At 40.4% G+C, this 17,321-nt stretch overlaps 1 protein-coding gene across 5 annotated transcripts in view; it reads right to left on the bottom strand.

The window, feature by feature from the left end:
* The window catches only part of GNB4 (G protein subunit beta 4), a 66,729-nt gene extending 50,144 nt beyond the window's left edge, over positions 1 to 16,585 (bottom strand). The window contains exons 1-2 of one of the 5 annotated variants that reach the window (XM_044771117.2): positions 16,325 to 16,581; positions 14,252 to 14,355 (exon numbers count right to left, since the gene is read on the bottom strand). The gene's annotated coding sequence lies outside the window, so the exon portion shown is untranslated. Of the gene's footprint in view, positions 1 to 3,875; positions 4,084 to 14,251; positions 14,356 to 16,324 lie in introns of those variants that run through there. The other 4 variants (XM_070509381.1, XM_044771121.2, XM_070509382.1 and 1 more) reach the window with 4 other exon arrangements.
* Between the last annotated feature and the right edge of the window lie 736 nt (positions 16,586 to 17,321).

The following is a 17,321-nucleotide window of genomic DNA, read 5'->3' as shown; positions in this document are numbered from 1 at the left end:
CCCACATCCAAAATAGAGGAAGATTGGCACATATGTTAGCTCAGCAACAAGCTTCCTCAAATAAAAAGAGGAGAATTGGCAACAGATGTTAGCTCAGGGCCAATCTTACTCACTATTAGATTGACAAAAGTTTTTTATATCAACCAGGAGTTGGCAAGGTTGTGGGAAAACAGTAACTCATGTTCTGGTGGGACAACTCATTGGGAAGCAACCTGGCAATGCCTAACACAGGTGATGATATGTATCTCTTTCAATCTAATTATTTAATTCCACCCCTGGGTACATAAGCCCTAAAAGCATACGCCTATGAGCTGGGGTCATACAGCACTACTTGTAATAACAATAAATGAGAACACAAATGCCCACCAACAGGAGAACGGATAATTGTACTGTTTTCACAGAATTATTATGCAGCAGAGGACATACATGTATAGACAACATAGATGAATCTGAATAATGATGTTGAGAGAAAAACCAAGTCCCAGAAGACACATACCAGCGTAATAACTCTTTTTAGAAAACACAAAAGCAACTAAAGCTAAATAATATATTGTTTAGGAATTCATACATACGCAATAAAACTTTTTTGAAGCAAGGGAATGATGAAACAGTACAAGGGAGGAACACACAAGCAGTTGCCAGTAATTGTTAATTTTCAAATTCCTGAGTTGGGTACTTGCTCTATAGGTATTTATATATTATCAACAAGCAACCAAATATAAATATATAAAAGTGAGTCCACATATATGGATCCAAGATAAATATTTTTATAATTAATTCAACCCTTACCTCTGTTAATTAATTAAACCAGGAGGCCATTAGACTGAGGTGGTTCTAATACCTTAGCAATACCTACGTAAGCAAACCAAAACCTAAGCCTGTAAATGCCTCAAGGTTAAGAAATCAAAACATAAGGACAACTAGTCACAGCCAACTAGGTTTTCCAAATAAGGCAACCAGGTAAGCTACAGCCAATCAAATGATTTCCTTGATTTGCTTCTTCCTCTCCTCTATAAAACCCTGCTCCTACCTCCCGTGGTGGACCACTCCTCACCACTTCTGGTTTGGCACTGCCTAATCCAAGTCTACTTTTGCTCAAAAAAAGCCACATTTTTAATATGCCTCAGTTATCTTTTAACATACCTAAACTCCACTGGGAACCATAAAATAAGTGGAATGGGATGAACTCAAAATAAGACAAAAAGAAACCAAAGTTTAGACAGGTTAAATAACTTGTCTAAGATTAGAGGCAGGGTTGAGAACTGAACCCAAGCACATACGACTCTAGAACCAGGCTCTCAACCACTTGTCATACTGCCTCTTTTCAAAGGGCATCTCACCAGACCTCTCTGCTGAATCTGACTGCTGATCCTCCCTTCTTGCTCAAACTTTACTCCCATGGCTTTCACAACCCCACACTTTCTAGATCCTCCTTGGACTTCGCTGACTATTCTTTCTCTGTATTTTTGTGGGTTCTTCCCACACCCTCTCCCATTCGTTTCTTAAATATTTATGTTTCCAAGGGTCTATCTTCAGACAGCTTGTTAAGAAACTTCCCTCCTTGGAGGAAGGAAAGACATGGAGGAATACAAGATATGTATGAGCCATCCCTACCTTCCTTTACAAAATAAAAACCATCGGACAGATACAGTGTAATAGGCAAGGAGTCTGACCAATGGTGATTTTCACTCAGCATCAAATTGGAGCTGTTTACCACAATTAATCTGAAGTGATATTGAAACTGCTGACTACCAATTTTAAATTAATAATTTAACAAATTAGTTTGATATAAGCACAGTGCTCTTTCAATTATAACTTCTTGAGTAAGATTTTTTCAACATGAAAATTTGATTCATTTAATACATTTCAAATAACTCTATCATATAGTGAAAGCATTGTAAGTGGAGCAGAAAGGAGTGTATCAGTTATCTTTTAAAAGTTCAGCTGTACCAGTTACAAATATCAAAAAATACCAGGGAGCCATTGTATCCAAGCCAATTACTAAATAAAATGGAAAAAAAAAATACAGTTGCATAATTCAAATGGCCTTCTCCCTCTACGTCTTAAAATGTCCACAGAATTTTTACTAAAGCAAGGCATTATGTAGCCTGTACAATTATACTACTGTGTTAGTGAACAGCTATTTTAATCTATATGAGACAAGGAAATACAAGTATTTCTTAGCAACCAACAATTTTTATACTGATCGTGAGAGCTCAAATAAGGCATGAAAGGATTTTAAATTGTACTTAATAAATTTAAGCATAAACTACTTTTTCTTACTAAAAGTCTATTCATCAAAAAGTTAATTTCAAGTTTGTTATTACTATAATCCATTCTCTAATGCTCTACTTGTTTCTTTGCATTCTTCATTTATGATTCCTGTACTTTGTAAAATTAAAAAAAAAGCTCTAAACTCATATTGAGTTAGGTAAGTTATTTCAAGTTTTTATGATCACTCTTACCAGGGAATTTAAAAACACACTTGCCCACCCACCGCTAGTATTCCGTACACAGATATTCCCATGTGGCCCTCTTTCTCAAGGTAGCCAAAAACCTAGAGCCACGTGGGGCGAACGAATAAGAGAAAAAAAACCCAGAAGTTAGAGATACTGAAACTGTAGCACAGGCATTAAGTTTTGTTTTTCCTATTTTGAAACCAAATTTCTCATTACATTGAACATTTTTAAGTGCCCCAAAAGTAAAACGATTCAGCCTCTTGTGAACTGAAGGCAGTCTGCTTTGTATGTTCCAGCAAATAAATAAGGTGCTGCTCTCCAGTCTGTGTCCCTTCACCTGACTGGTATGTTCTGACACAGTTCATTCTTCCACCAAACATCTACTCAATCTCTATTATGCACCAAGAACTGGGGCTACACATGAATAAGACATAGCCCCAGCTCTCCGAGAGTTTAAAGTCTAGGAAGGAAAACAGACATTTAAGTGCATACTCACATAAATCTACAATCCATAACCCTAAGCCCCAGGGCCAGATGCGTTTCAGATTTTGAAAGTTTTCAGATTTTAAAGAAGTGTGTTCATCACGTATCACATGACTGCCCCACTGGGCCCTGGGGCAGCACCACACATAATCAAGGAGGAGTATTTCTGCAGCAAAATGCAAGCATATTCAAACCAGGCAGGGAAAACAAAGGCTAGCAACAGTTTCATGTCAGTTCGGGTCAGGTTGCGGCACCAAATGAGTTCAAATCACATAAGGTTCTGATTAAATGGCTGATGGAAAAAACTGCAGTTTTCAAAGAATTTTCCATCTCCAACTTGTGGATAAGAGATTGTTGACCTGTAATACATAAGAGGAGGATAACCCGGCACAAAGGCAGGATGACCCTTGAACTCAAACGATACTAAGTAGGAGCTGGCCAACCAGGGGATGACATTTATCGGGCACTTCCTATGTGGCAGGACTGTTCAAAACTCATCATAGTGACTCACCTAACAACCTCGATTCAACCTTAGAAGGTGGGTGCTAATATCGTCCTCATTCTACAGATGAGGAAACCACATGTCACGGAGGGTGTGGACCTTACCCAAGCTCACACAACCTAATAGACATGGAATACGACTATACTTACTGTGCAATCCCAGAAACTGTTTAACTTCCCTGAGTCTCAATTCCCTCCTCAGTACAGTGGAGATAATAATATCTACCCCATGGGATTGTTTGGGGGAGTAAATAAAACACATTTGCAAAATGTCCTTGGAACCTTAAGTCAGAGCTAATTTGGCCCAGCAAGGGAAATATATGAAGAAGCTATAACCATAAAGACTATTTAGGCCAATGTTTGTATCTATTGATAGATCAAAAGATATACTACAATACTACTTTAAAGAAAAAAGGAAAATAAAATTATTACCAGAAAGAATTCTTTTCACGGCCTCAGCATCCGAGTTGTGCTGCAATGTAACCACTTCTTTCTCTTCTTAACTCCTTAAGAAGCACTGAGGCCTCCTCCCTGACTCTCGAGGCTGTGTTCTTCCATTTGCTGGGAGAGGACAGAAACTATTCCTACCCCAAAGGCACTCTTTCACATAGACCAGGACTCTCTAAGGACAGGGGAGGAGCTGCGGGGGGGGGGGGGGGGGGGGGATTCAAAGGGGAGACAGGATAGGAGGGAAAACATCCAATCATTTGAAGGGCTTTCTCAAACTATACCCACCTCCTGAAGATTTCAATACCTGAGCCACCGCAACAGCGCCTTGCCCGTCCCCACTCCAATGCCTTGCCTCCCAGATGGAGGCACGATGATTAATGTTCTATCCTTCAGGCGGGCAAGGGAAGAAACATGGTTGATAACCACTAATTTAACCAAATAGCCTAATCAGTGGTTCTCAAAGGGTGGGGACCAGCAGCCTGAGCATCACTTAGGAACTTGTTAGCAATGCAAATTTTTAGGCCCTTTCCCAAGCTTAAAGAGTTAAGAAATCTGAGGGTGGAGCCCAGAAGTCTGTGTGTAACAAGCACTCCAGGTGATTCAGATGCCTCCTAGAGTTTCAGAACCACAGGTCTAAGCTCTTATTTATAAGGAAACAAGCCTAAAAACCACTTGATTGGAGGAAAGTTCAGGAATGTGTGATCACGCATTAAGTTCCTAAAAAAACTAAATGGCCTTTATGTTATCTTCCTGGTCAAACAAAACACCTAAATACTTTTAAAAAAATACTTTAAAAAAGGATATTAGACAGAATAGATATAGAAAAAATCATTCCCACTCAGCAGTTTTAAAGTAGAGCTAAATTATTTCCCATATCTGAATAGTGAAATTTTTTTGAAGGACGGCTTCAGAATGGGGAAAGAAGCAATAGAGAAAAAAAAGAAGTTCTCATATGACTTTCCTATTTCTCAATGCTCACAACTTAAAATGTTTTTACAAAGAAATCATTAACAATTCCTTGACGTATTTCAGGTGTTATCTTCCCTTTCCTCAAGGGAAACAATGCATCTGGCAAAATCTTGATTTTTTCTGGCAGCCATTACCTCCTTTAAAATAGTCTACTTGTATTTGTCTTGCTTTACCCTTTAAGAAATACAAGAATGAAATAAACACGAGGGTTGGAAAGGACAGCTTAAGAACCAGGCTATCTTCTATCCTGAAATACCCAGGGCACCTGAAAAGAGAGAGACTTGAAAAAAATTTTAATTTAAGGCTTAAATGCATTAATCTCTGTTAAAGCAGCAAAGCAGATGAGAAAATACCTACTAAGAAGATACTGTTTCACATATTTTTGGAATTAACTAAAAAAGGAACTTGAATTCTGAAATGCCAAAAGTGATTTATATATATTTATTTATATTGATAAATGTATATATTTTAAAGAACTTGTGATTAAGTTTTCTTAAGGTACAACATGGTCAGGCCACATAAAGTCATAAATCAATCAACAAGAAAAAAATTTCTTTATCCAGGTATCAAAAACAGATCCATCTGGGGTAAATACTTTCGATAACAATTAGGGGTTTTGTCATTGAACAGGATATGTCGTCGTTGCAGAAATCTAAAGAGAGATGGTAAATTCCATGACCCAATAAAATGTCATGCATAGAAATAAAAAATGAATACAAATTTACGGAATTAAAAGCAAATGCGTTTCGTTCTATACATTTTTACATTTGTGTGTTATAAATTAAATGTGTGTGACATATGCAATGTTTTAGACTATTTGCCATTTATAAAAGCTGAGTGTTTAATCATAAATTCTTTAACTTTAATTTTTAAATTAAAATTTTTTTTTTTTTTTGGTGAGGAAGATTGGCCCTGAGCTAACATCTATGCCAATCTTCCTTTACTTTTTGTATGTGGGACGCTGCCTCAGCATGGCTTGATGAGCAGTGTGTAGGTCCATGCCCAGGATCCGAACGCGCGAACCCCAGGCTGCCAAAGCAGAGCATGCAAACTCAATTGCTATGCCACTGGGCTGGCCCTGAAAAAGTTTTTAAATTATCCTTTACATCAAGGAAAGATATAAGAAGGGGAAGAAGTCTTTGAGGCAAGGCTAACAAAATCTAAAATTACAGTAATATCAGGTACGCCATGAAAACCTGATGCAGAGTGCATGTTTTAAATACAGAGTGGACAGAGCTGGCCCCAGGGCCGAGTGGTTAAGTTCTCATGCTCCGCTTCGGTGGCCCAGGGTTTCATCGGTTCAAATCCTGGGCGCGGACACAGCACCACTCATCAGGCCATGCTGAGGCAGCATCCCATATGCCACAACTGGAAGGACCCACAACTAAAGATACACAACTATGTACCAGGGGGCTCTGGGAGAAAAAGGAAAAATAAAATCTTTTAAAAATAAATAAATAAATATAGAGTGGAAATGTCCTTTCTATTCTTTTAGGGTATCCTTTTAAATTCCTACATACACATACAGAGAGAGACAACAGGAGCTTTAAATGAATAGGTTTAGCTTTTTTCCAGGTGACATTTCAGAAAAGCTTTCAAAAAGATTCTTCTTCCTGCATTATTCCTATTGTTTCCATCCATAGTCCTAAAGCACATAAGAAATGAGCACTATCCTGACCGACTGTCGCTCCAAATCATGTGATTCATCCTTCCACTCAACAAACATGTGCTTAATACCCTGTACTAGGCACAGAAACCGACCCCCTCCCCATCAGGAAAGCTCATCTTCTCACGAGAAAGATAAGTAATAATAATTATATCAGGATGTAAGTGCTACAACAGAGCACATATTTAAAGTATCACATCACCAAAACTAAATGGTTCATGAGAAAGTGGCTGAACTCAACACACCAAGGATTTCGCTTCAACTTGATGCAATACATTTTGAAACCATTGCTGTGGATCCACTGAAACCATTTTTAGAATGCTTATATTTTTAGCCACACTACCTCTTAAAGTAACAAGTTCTAGAAACTCACTGTCAGCTATGGAAAACAGCAGGGTATTTCCTCTTAGTCCTAAAACTACCTTCTCTAAGTTGAGATGCCTCTAGTTTTAATATTTCTAAGAGTCTGTGAACCAAACTCTAGGAAAATAAATTATGATCATGTAAATTACAAGTCATAACCTTGTCAGCCTGTCTCTTCTCACATGACCCCACTCAAGCATTATAACCACTTGGATTTCTTGATGGGACCACGTGTGGTCTGTTTCTGTATTATGTCACACAGTCTTATATCTCTTCAAAGGCACATAATTTTCTTTTGTTTTACCAAAAACAATCCCTTAAATTTACCACACTTGGTTATGTATGACTCTTGGCTATACCAAAAAAATTTTTAAATGAATCCCACCCCGAAAAGATGAAAATATGGCAACTGGGGATATCAGAATTTCATCCAAAAATGGTTGATGATGCCTAACAGGCGTGATGATGCAGCTTATTTGCTGACTTGGCTTGACAGGACAAAATGTGACTTGTGTAATCAACATATTCATGGAAAGGTAGCTACAATTCCATGTGCTCATAGCTTTAATAAAGGTAAAATAGCTCAAAGGTACCAATAATAAGTAGAAACAGAGTATACAGCACTCAGTGTATTTGTCCCTGTGCAGACTTCATTCTTTCTAACATAAAGCCACAATGCCTAGGCGCAAGATAAAACCCTGGAGGTTTTACTAATTAAAAAGCAAGTGTACATAAGTGATTTTGGTCTGAGATGTACAGATGAACCAGTGCTACTTCAGGATCACACTTTATTTACCAAAATATCATGCGACTGCTGCCATTTAGACCAGTTAATTAACAACCCAGACTAACGATCTGGGACTTCCCTCCATCCCCAACTCCTACCCCAGCACTAATGTTCTCAAAATCCACTCATCCAAGGGGGCTTACCTCCACCAGGTGGCTTGAACAGTGACTCATTATTAGTTACATTTAGTCACATTTTGTTTTATTCTACTGCTCTGATTTTCCTATGGTTGCTTTCACCCTGCAGCGCTATCACATATCCCAATACTGATCTTCAGCAGCCCTAAGGAAACACACAGTACTCCTGAAGCTTCACCATCCCTTCACAATGTGTCTCACCACCACCTCTAAAAACTATAGTCACTGAAGGATCAGTCAGCACATGACCATGGGTGAAATTCACATATCAACATATATTTCTCCCCTTCTTTATATCTTAAAGCAAGGTGCAGTTTTTGTGTGTTGTAAATTTTTTTTCCCCTCCAAAGCTTCCCTAGTGGCACATTAATAATTAATAAACATAATGAAATCCCTTGTTGATAAAGTTTTATTCCCATAAAGGTTAACAGATAACAATGAAAATTAGTATCTAAGTTTGAAAAAATTTTAAATACCAACTGCTTTTGCTTTTTACACCATATGACAAGGAGATCACCTTTTTCAAAAAGTTCATCCCTCCCACCAGCTTCCAGAGAGCCCATTTAATAAGTAATGCACATAATGACGATCCCTTGGCGAATTTCAATTTCTTTAAGTAATTAGCTGTCTACCATTTTTCCTCTTAAATACATAACTTAATTTACAGAAGTGTAGAAAGTAAAAAACGTTTTAAAATTATTTCCTTACAAAAACTATAAGCCTTGTCACTATAAGTCTTGTTAACCATCCTAAACACAATGTATAATCTACGTCACAGGCCAGTTAGACAACAAAGCCGCCTTCAGCTTAAGCTGCATTACTGGGTTTTTCATTTCACATTAACAAAATACTTAAAAAGCCCAGTTTCCGTATTTTAAACAATTCTTGGGTAAAAGTGTTTAGGTGGGGAACTGAAAAAAATGAAGGGGAAAAAAACTTAGTCAAACCATTGCTAAACGAAACTATAAAAAATTCCTATGCAAGAGACCGGAGATTACTAGCTCTTTGAGCACAGGGACCACTGTCTTCATCTTTGTCTGTCCCAAAGCACTGTTCTCACTTTATGGTACAGATTCGATCAATTTCTCTAAAGGGAAAAATGTATCACAAGTTAGGTGATGAAGAAGAAACACTAAGGCTTCTAAAAACATGATATTTCTGAAGAGGTAAGAATGAATGTTTAATAAGTCATTACCCAATCGTTTATATAACAAAAAATTACAAATATAAACCAACAGGAGAGCAAAACGCACATCCATACAATGAAATATTATGTAGCTATTAAGAAGAGAACTTTAGAGCGCTAAGTACTTGCAAAGACGCCAACGCCAATGATATCCCCTGAAATGCTCTCTCTCGCCAACACCAACGATATCCCCTGAAATGCTCTCTCTTGGGGTTCCAACTGTAAGACAGGCATTTCAGAAAGTCTGCTCTTACCCAGCAAGGTATATACTGTTTCCTTGGTAATAACGGCACAGGAACCAACCCTGTTAAAGCTAAAACTGGGGAAAAAATTTTAAGCTGTATACTGCCTTAACTATTAAATAGGGACATTAAAGAAACTTAGGGGGCCAGCCCCGTGGCCAAGGGGTAAGTTCATGCGCTCTGCTTCAGCAACCCAGGGTTTCGCCAGTCCGGATCCTGGGTGTGGACATGGCACCGCTCATCAGGCCATGCTGAGGCGGCGTCCCACATAGCACAACCAGAGGCACTCACAACTAGAACATACAACTATGTACTCAGGGGCTTTGGGAAGGAGAAGAAGAAGAAAAAAAAAGAAGAAGATTGGCAACAGACGTTAGCTCAGGTGCCAATCTTATAAAAAGAAAAAACTTTAAATTTATACTATTTTCACAAGTCAGTAGTACATGAGTGTTGAAATCATTTAACATGATTTCTACTTCAAAACAGATTAAATAAGATATAGTTCTCAGCAATTCTGGAAGAAAAGGCTCTATCCATAATGCATACTGGAAAAAATGGCATTGAGCACACATGCTGTGAACTTGCATCTTTTGTTCACAACTACCGCACCAAAGGAAATTCCTTGATAACCGTACCATCCACAGGACATTAGGGGGAAGGCTGTAGGGAAGCAGAATAATTAAGAGTGCAGCCTCTAGGACCCACCTGTCGGGGTGTGAATACTGGCTTCTCCACTGGCATACGGTAACTGACACACGGAAAAGTCAACAAAGGTTAACTGAAATTAGGACTACAGTTGAGAAGAGGATGTCTTTAAACTAAAGATGGAAAAATCCTAGAAACGTTTTAAAAGAAAGAAGTATATTTAAGCAGGAATTAAGTTAAGTAATCAAAACATTTTGGAGTTAAATAGTTTTATTTTTTCATCCTAAGCCAGATATCTCTTTAAATCTAACTACTGCCCTTTTTCTTTTCATTCTTTCCAATCTTATCATGGTTAATTTAGAGGCTTACCTAAAATTAAATTTTTCACATCCTTGTAATTTCAAAGTTAATGATGCAGTTTGTGACCAAGGTTCTTCCATTTTTGTTTCTTCCAACTTCCTCTCCTGCTTATTAGCAGCACCTCCACCAGAGGGCACACAACGGAGAGACGCAGTTGTGAAACACGAAGTTGACAAATTGTTAGCTTCCAGAGAAGCCTTAGCAGTGTCATCAAAAAACTCTAAAGGGCACTAATGTTAGAGGATTCTTGGAGACAGTCTTCTCCATTTGAAATAGCATTAGATAAAATACAGCAAAAAAGTTGGCAAGTATTAATTCATGCATTTATTCATTCAGTCAATAAATATCTAGGTTCCAACCACATGCCAGGCACATTCCGGGCTCCAGGGATTCAGCAGTAAACAAAACAAGCAAAACTTCCCGTTGTCATGGAGCTTTATTCCATATCTGTCTATGAGACAGATAATAAAGCACATCAATAAATAATTTCAAGTACAGATAAGTACTATGCAGGGAAAAAAAACTGCAAGAAGCTAGAGGGTGGCAAGGAAGGCTATTTTTAAATAAAGTAAAGACCTCAATGAAATGGGTGAATGAGCCATGCCTTAAATGGGGGAAGAGCATTCCAGGCAGAAGAAACAGTAAATGCAGACCCTGAAGCAGAAACGAACCTGGCAGGCTGAATCAACAACAAAGAGGAGGGTGAGGCTGGAGGGCAGCGAGCAACGCAGAAGAGATGAGGGAGGGGGCAGGAGCCCAACCATGTGATCACGCGGGCCTCTTGACCACAGTAAAAACTCCAAATTTTATCTAATAGTAATGGGTACTGATGACTGAGAGATATAATCTAATTTGATTTACATCTTTGAAAGATCATGCTGGCTGCTGGGGGACACAGAAGGGAAGCTGAAAGACGAATTCTTACTGCAGTAGTCGGTCTAGGAAAGATGGTAGTTTGACACAAGGGTAGTGGCAGTGGAGGTAATAAGAAATAGCCAAATTTGGAAGAATTTTTAAGTTAGAGCCCATAATACTTGCCAATGGAGAAACAGATGTAGGATGAGCTAAACAGCGGAATTAAAGATAACTCTTAGGATTTTTAGCCCAAGCAAGTGGATGGATGGTGGTACCATTTACTGAGATGGAGAAGAATAAGAAACGACAGCCAGCGAGGCGGGATGAAAACAGAAAGAGTCAGTGTCCTGGAAGCCAAGGGAAAAAATGCTTAAATAAGGAGTTATTTATCCCCTGTGTCAAATGTGGCCAAGAGATCTAATTCGGCAAGACTGACATCCCTAGTGACCTTGAGAAGAATGGTTTCATGGCACTGGAAGGATAAAGCGGGTCTTTCTCTGGAGTAGGTTCAGAAGAAGACGGGAGATGAGGAGTTGAGGAGTAGAAACAGCCTTCATGGAAGCTTTCACGGGTTTTTTTTTTTTTGATACAAACTAGCCTTATTATTTTTTGAAGTTTTATTTTTAAATTTCATTTTTTAAAATTTCAAAGTTAAAGTTGAAAAAACTAGGATAGTGAACACTCTTATACCTTCCCCTAGATTCACCATTGTTATCATTTACCACATCTGCTTTATCCCTGTCTCCATATATATGTAACAACTACTACTGCTTACCCATATGACAGTAAACTGAGGCTATGTTGACCCTTTACTCCTCAATAATTCACTGTGTATCTTCCAAGAACAAGGACATTCTCTTATATAACCACAGTACAAGTACCAAATTTAGGAAGCCTAACATCGATATGACACTATTATTTAATATTCAGTACATATTCACATTTTGCCAGTGTCCCAGTAATGTTCTTAGGGCAACTGGATTCTCCACTCTAAGATCCAATCCAGTATTATGCACTGCATTTCACTGTCAGGTGTCTTGAACTTCCTTTAATCTGGAACAGGTCATTTGTCTTTCTTTGTCTTTCATAACATTAACATATTGGAAGAGTACAAGCCAGTTACTTTGCAGGGCAACTCTCAGTTAAGGTCCCTCAATTGTTTCCTCACGATTAGATGTCGGTCATATATTTTAGAAATACCACAAGAACGTAATGATGTCCCTGGCTCAAGCACATCAAAAGGAACACTTTTATCCCACTTATTGGTGACATTAACTTTGATCACTTGGTTGATGTGAAGTTACTGTTTCCCCTCAGTCATTCATCTCTAAAGAGATCATTGGAAACCACATTAATGTTCTTTCCCCAAACTTTCTCTATTAGTAACGCCTGCCTGAATCAATATTACCATAATGCTTGCAAACCGGTGACTTTTCTAACTCTACTGTTCCTTCTACATTTTTTATCGGCGGGCTACTCGGAAGAGCTTTGTCCTTTTCCTTAGTTTATTTATTTATTATACACTTGTGGATTCTTATTTTATTCAATGGGGTATAATCCATTACTATCATTACTCATTTTGATGCTCACATTTTCCCACATTTGGCCATTCAAGCTATCTCCTATGATGGCCTTCTGACATGCCGCCATCATTTTCTTGAACACTTTTTTACTTTGCGTTCTAGGCTCTTCTTATACTTTCCTGCCTCAGCTCTGGAACCAGCCATTTAGATCTGGGCACTAGGTGTGCTCACTGCGACAAAGGTGTCATTGCTTCAGGGACCTTTCATCAGACAGAGGTAGGAAATTTATGTACGAATGTAGGAATGTGTGTATATTTTAATCACAAATTCACATGGAGAACTCTAATTCCAACCCAACACCAGAGAGTTCTTCATTGCCTTCTTCCATATTTTTACTTCCCTTCTCCCACAGTGAAAACCCAGGCTCCCACAACATCAATGAATTTACTCAGTTGCTCAATCCTACACTACACGCAATACAGTTTCAGAATTGCTACATATCTACCACTATAAATAATAGCCTACTACACAGGGTTCCAGATTTTTGGGGGTTTTTTGGCAGTCCTTTTTATCTTTAAATTAAAGGTATATAGCCAAAGTCTTGTGTTAAAAACTGACTTGGATTTACTTTTTTTTTCTTCTGAGAGTTTATGTTACTCATTGAAATACAGTTGGTTCATTTGTTGCCGTCTGTATTAAATTTGGAAGGGTTTTTTCTCCCAAGCTTCTTAATTTTATCTTTGAACATGTAAAACATTAACGAGTTTTCAAAACTCAAAACGATGCAAAAAGATAGAATCAGAGCAGTGCCCTTCCCCTCCACCACCCCTTGCACTCATTCCTACCCACTCCCTGTAGGTAACTAACTCGTTTCTGGTTCCCTCTCCTGTATTTATTTTTGTTCTATCAAAAAATTATGCTTTCTCAACGTGGAGCAGAGAAATGGGGCAGAAGCCTGGATCATGAAAGAATTTTATTTTACGATGGGGGACATAACAGAATGTCTGTATAATAATGTAAATGATTCTGTAGAAACTGAAACTGAAGACGTAGGTGGGGTAGGATGATTGCAGGGGAAATATCTATCAAAATATCTTCTGGTTTAATTTGGGGGATACCAAAGGGTTCCCATATTCCCACATATGATTGCCATCCTGTTTGTAACCTTCCAAATTAGTTGTATCTATGGTTCTAGGGAACCCACATTAAAATGGGGTTAATATTTTGGAAGGATAATTGAGCTATCACTACCTGTTGATGTCAACAGGAGAAATTCTGCCCCAGCAAGAGGGAGGTTTTGAACTTTGAGCTAGACATTTAACCAGGAATAGACAGGTGAGAGGAGAATGGCTGCTCCGAGGATCTGTTTAATAACACGGACAGATAGCAACGATCATGCTGGAAAAACAAACACACATCTCCCATACATCTTGGAAAAATTTAAAATATGCTAATGAGTAACTGAGTGTCATTCCCCATGCCCTGGCACTGAGGCAATGTGGCACAGAAAAAAGAACGTGAATTTTAGAGACAGACAGGTCTGGCCTTGAATCCCAGCTGAGTTACTTAACAGCTACGTGACCATGGGCAAGTTACTTAACATCTCAGAGGCACAGTTTCCTTACCTGTAGTACTGGAGAGCGTCTCCTATGCCGAGTTGATGTGAGATATAAATAGAATAATGTATGGCATCACCCCTGGCCCAGAACAGATGTTTAATAAATAGTTCCTATAATAAATGCAGATTAAACTAGTCAGCAAGGTAAAGAAACTAAAAACACAGTCAGTGCACTTCAGTAACATGCCTGAAAGAAATTACACCACCTCAGGAAGTATTTGGTAAGGGCAGAAAAATGTCCAACACTTAGTTCCAATTCTCAGTTTTCAAAATGTCCCAGAGTCTATTTTTACAGTGTAAAATATGTGCTGACATACTAAAGTGCCAATGACTTAAAAGAAACAATTCTGGGGAGATGTTGATCAAATGGTGCAAACTTCCAATTATAAGATGAAGAAGTTCTGGGGATCTAAGGCACAGCCTGGGGACAATGGTTAACAATACTGTCTCGTGTACTTGAAAGTTGCTAAGAGAGTAGATCTTAAATGTCCTCACCACACACACAAAAGAGGTAATTATGTGAGGTGATGGATGTGTTAACTAACCTTATTGTGATAATCATTTTGCAACATATACGTATAGCAAATCATCACGTCGTACACCTTAAACTTACACAATGTTATATGTCAATTATATCTCAATAAAGCTGGAAAAATAACAAAAGAAGAATTCTACAAGTTAACCAAAACCAAGGACTCAGAATAACCTCCTAAATAATGCTCATGGCTCAGAAAAAGATGAACCTACATGTATCACAAGCCCTATTAACCAATTTTATAATTTTACAAATCTATATATACGAGTTAAGGCGTTCAATAAAACGGTATTTTAAAAGTTTCTATTTCAGTTTCAAATTCTTCTACAAACAAAATGCAACATGGAAAATCTTAAAACGATCCTTAACCAAACACTGAAATATACAATAAACATTCAAAGCCTAGGATCAGTAATAACCCAAAAGCCCCTCACTGAAGAGTCTTCAAATGTGCAACGACAAAGAGACTCAAAGCACACAATTTTACCAATACAGACCGCCGTTTTCCTCGCCAGCTAGAAATGACTTCCCTTTCATCTTAAATAAGCAGTGTGTGCTCTATCCCTGTTCTAGAAGATGTCCTTAAAGGTCACAATCTCAGTTTGCAACACTAAGATGGACTGATAATAAGGCGTCCTAATCAACAAATTCTGAAACGTTTTAAAAAAAACCTCCCGGTAGGGTGCTAATCCACACGAGCTATTTTGCCAGTGGCCGAGAGGGAGAAAGATGCATCCACATCTTTTACTAAAAGAGAAAGGGAAGGAGCAGAAGAAGAGGGAAGAGAAAGATGCAAAATAAGAAAACACTGCTTCTATAAACAAATGACAGTCTGTTTTTAAACTTTGGGAAATTCATTCCTCCTTTACCGAATAGCGATAAACATCAAAGTACAAGGCAATCACTTGTGTTTTGAAGCAGAAGAATGTGGAGAGAGAAGGAAAACATGTTATCATGTACTGAACTCACAAATATTCAAAATCCATTAATCGCTCCCCCCCCCCCAAAATGCTGGGCATCATATCATTTCCAAAATAAATTGAACACGAAACCAAAAGACTCATTTTGAGCACTCAGAGGAGAACTTTTATGCGCTTTCCCAGCGCTCTCCACCCAATAACCCTCTGGGCAGTCCCGAATAACCGCTACTTTCGGGCTAAACAGAAGCTGGCGCTCCGAGACCCCTAGAGGAGCCTCGGGGCGTGGAAGGAACCTGGGGGTCCGGAGGCCAGGGACACGGACCGCCCCCTCGCTTCCCAGAGCCAGCGATCCGAGCGGCCCAGGAAGTGCCGGAGGCGGCAGCCGAGCGGCGGTCCCCGCGCGGGAGCAGAGCGCGACCGAGGCGCACCCGCCCCGTCCCTCCTGGGCAGGATCCGCCGCCCGGAGTCCGCCGTCCCCGAGTCAGGAGGGACCCAGCCGGCCCCGCGCCGCCAGCCGGGCCAGGTTCCGCCAGGGCGGCCCCGCGGGTCCTCACGCTCCCTGCGGGAAGCCCGGATCTCCTGCGGGGCGCCCCGACGAGCCGCAGCCCGCGCGATCGGCGCCTACCTGGAGGGAGCTCGGGCCCGCGTCGCCCGCGCGCTGCCTGGGTCCGCCGGGCGCCCCGCAGCCCCTCGCGCTCGCAGCCGGCGTGCACAGCGCAGCGCACCGCCGAGCCCAGCGCCGCCGAGAGCAGCCGGCCACACCCAGCCCGCGACGCCCGGCAGCCAACTCGCGGCGCGCCGAAGCCGGGGCGGGGACGTGGCTCGAGGCGCGAGGCGCGAGGCACGAGGCGCGCGGGCCCGGCGGGGACGCGCCACGGGCGCGCGCAGCCCCCGGAGCGCGCGCGGCCCGGGCGCGGGGCGAAGGCGGCGGGGACCAGCGCGCCGCTTCTGCTTCCTATTTTCTCTCTCATTTCCTGCTAGAAGGAGAAGAAAAACATGAATTCCCGGACAGTTTCGTTTTCTGGTTAGTGTGGCGCCTGGACGCCGCAGCACCCTTCTGAGTAGCGCCCAAGTGATGTGGCCAGTCTCCCTCCTGGCCCCGCACAGGCCTCAGGGTGCTCGTGGGCAGGAGCGGGGGCTGAGTTAGAAGACCCCAAGGTCCCGTTTAGGTGTAACATTCTGGAATCCTAAATGTAAGAAAGTAAACTGAAGCCCAGAGTCATACAAAATTGCACCCTAATCCCAGCTCTACCATCGCTAGTTGCGTGGCCGTGGACCGTCTCAATTTCGTCTTCGGCAAAATAGAGATCGTGATACCTGCCTCCTAAAGGTGCTAAAATATTAAATGAGATAATGTTTGCACAGAGCCTGCCTCCAAATAAATGATCAATACTTGGAAGTTATTGTTACTATTGTCACGGAGGAAACCAGGCCTTCCAGATAACCCCGTCAAGTCGCTCGTCTCTGCATGAGTTAAACATCACACGCCTCTCAACTGACTTTTTTCACATTTCTCTGGGTATTTTATGTTTAAAATGTCATAAAATGAATGCATCTACCCAGTTTGCTTCCTCTGAAGTCAGGCCCGCCCGGGAGCAGTTTTCCTCTCCCCACCCCCATCT

The sequence above is a fragment of the Equus asinus genome, chromosome 5, assembly GCF_041296235.1.
Source record: "Equus asinus isolate D_3611 breed Donkey chromosome 5, EquAss-T2T_v2, whole genome shotgun sequence".
Classification (NCBI taxonomy): Eukaryota; Metazoa; Chordata; class Mammalia; order Perissodactyla; family Equidae; genus Equus; species Equus asinus.
This window is presented reverse-complemented; position numbering and strand designations above follow the sequence as displayed.